This window comes from Mandrillus leucophaeus, unplaced genomic scaffold (assembly GCF_000951045.1).
Source record: "Mandrillus leucophaeus isolate KB7577 unplaced genomic scaffold, Mleu.le_1.0 Scaffold356, whole genome shotgun sequence".
NCBI classification, from domain to species: domain Eukaryota; kingdom Metazoa; phylum Chordata; class Mammalia; order Primates; family Cercopithecidae; genus Mandrillus; species Mandrillus leucophaeus.
This window is the reverse complement of record NW_012103765.1, coordinates 1,987,563-1,990,183: the sequence shown is the minus strand read 5'-3', so window position 1 is coordinate 1,990,183 and position 2,621 is coordinate 1,987,563.

Below are 2,621 nucleotides of genomic sequence, written 5' to 3'. Positions count from 1 at the left end.
CATGCCACCAACAATGGTGATCTCACTTTCTTGGACTAAGTCCTCTGCAGTGTTAATTTCATGCTGTATGACTCCTGGCAGTCACCTAGAGGCTTAATAGTCTCCTGTTTAATGGTGCCCAGCTCTTGCAAGAGACTTCAATTGCTCATCCCACAGCTTCCTGAGGATTCCTTTAAATCATTAAAATGCTGTTTTAGGACATCCTCTGTCTGTGATGCTCACTCTTTGATCTTGTTTTCATCATTATCCTTTATGAGAATCTTGAGAGAGGGTACAGACCCTATTCCCAGAAAAATTAAAATCTATACCCTTTTCCTGTGCCTCCTGCAGGCCCTGAAGCCTCTGGCCTAGCTCTGGCCAGTAGCTCTCATTGACTCTTCACTCTCTTGGGCCTCCTGCAGCAGCAGCTCAGGCTCCAGCTCCATTTCCCCTTGTCAGGTGGTGTGGTCTGTGGCTTTAAGCACAATTCCTGACTCCTCCAGACCTCAGGAAGCCAGCTGGCATCTTAAGCAGCTCTTTTTGAGGGAGAAATGAACGCTGAAGAGAGCCAAAATGCTTTTCCTTTAGTGTACTCTGCCTAAACTGTCTTCAGCATGTTTTTTACTGTTTCTGGATTGGTTGGTCAGTGGTGGCCATGATAAAACATTTTTAAAATGATAACTCGATTTGGTTGTGTATGGCACCTCTCAGCACATGGGAAATGCAGGGTATACTTGGGGCCAGAGGCCCAGGTCAAATGGACATTTTATAACAAAGAGGTCAGGGAGCCAAGCTCACCACTTCCAATTCCAAATTCCATATTCACTTAGCAGTTCTTTTGTTTGTCTTAATTCATTTATCGTGTGATTACTCCAGTTGATTTCTGGAAAAAAATAAAAAGTCTTTTCTGGTTAAATTATATGCAACTTCTGAGAAGGAATATTTTAAAAAGTCAAGTCAGGAGAGTTAACACTGAAATGATTTTTATAATCTTTAACAACATTCTCTCTCAGCTATAACATAATAATTTTAAGTGCTTTGAACAATTTACAGGGGGAAAATGAGTCAGGCACTGAAGGAAGGGTACAAGCGTTGCCATTCTGTGTTACGTTACTTGCAGCTCATATATTGCCTAGAGTGATGACCTCTAACTGCAGAGGTTAAAAAAAAGTGCATGATATAATGTAGCAAATTGAGATGGTCACTGATCTGTTAACTGGGTTAACTTAAGGACTCTGTGAACTGCATGCATTCCCGCTCTGTCAGCACGAGATAAGGTAGATCTATGTCACTGCCTCCACTGGGCTGAGCTGTGTTATTTTATATGTTCCTGGGACTGCCTATTCCTAGAAAAGAAAACAAATGTGGAGCAGACAAAAAGCCAAATCTGTCTCGGGCCTAGATATTCTGCATGCTGTTCATGACACTACCTTTGCAGGCTTTCTAACCTCCTGGTCTCTGATTTCTCCCCATCTGGGACTCTGGACCTGGTTGATCCCTCTTTCTTAGTGGACTCCTTCCTCCTGGCTCACTGTCTTTCTGGACTGCAGAATCTGCCAGGCCCGTCTGATCCAGACCCTCTCATTTTCTGGTTCATTCTGAACAAAGCTCAGTGCAAATCACCACCATGTCCCTTCCTCTTCCAGGATCACAGGCCTGTAGAAAAATTTAGCTAAATGAACTTGCTAAACCTTATTGAATGTTTATTGTATGCCAGACACTTTTCAAAAATGCTTTACTCATATAAACTTATTTAATTCTTGTGGTGACTATAGGAGGTTGATGTTATCATCTCATCAGGTCATTATGTCATTTGCCCAAGATCACACTGATATCAGGTGGCAGAGGTGAGATTCCAATCCAGATAGTTTGGATCCTAAAGGATGAACTCTTAACCATCACACCATAAGGCCTTTTGAAATAAACAACCAGGTGGTAAAATGAAAAAGTCAGAGCAGCAGATTGAATCATTCAGTATTTATTGTATTTGGGTTATGTGCCAGGCTCTTATGCATGCAATGACAGATCTTAAGTTATATCAGATAACAATTTTATAATCTGAGTCCACAATTTAGTGAACTATAAAATAAAGGAGAGTGTAACCAACACTAGATGGAAAATGCAGCCTGATTTGCTAAGAGATCATAGGGGAAAGAGTGAGTCATCCCAGGGCAGAGAATCAGGAAATATTTCGTGGTATAACTGGAATTTGATCTGGATCCAAGCAGAGTATTCAGGTATTAGAAGAGGAAGAAGCAGGGGAACAGCCCCAGGAAATGGAATAATACAAGGAAAATCACCAAAGCACAGTGTATTCAGGGGGCAATAAGTAAATCTGAATAAGACCTAGAGCAAGAGCAGAAAATAGAGCTGAGAGGTGAAGGCCAGAATTTGGAAGACCTTTTTGCTGGGTTAAGGAGTTTGTATACAGATTGGAAGGTGATATATGTCAGAGGTTTTGAGTGTGCTTCAGAGGGATTTCCTGGGCAGTAGAGTATGAAACATATTGGAGTTTGGAGAAACCAGACAAGAAGTTGGTATAGGCTCCTAGCTTTAAGGATTATTGGGGCAGTGGTTCAGGGAAGGATGTATTTGACAGCTGTTATAGAAACAGAGACAAAAGCTCTAGTGGGTGTTTGAAT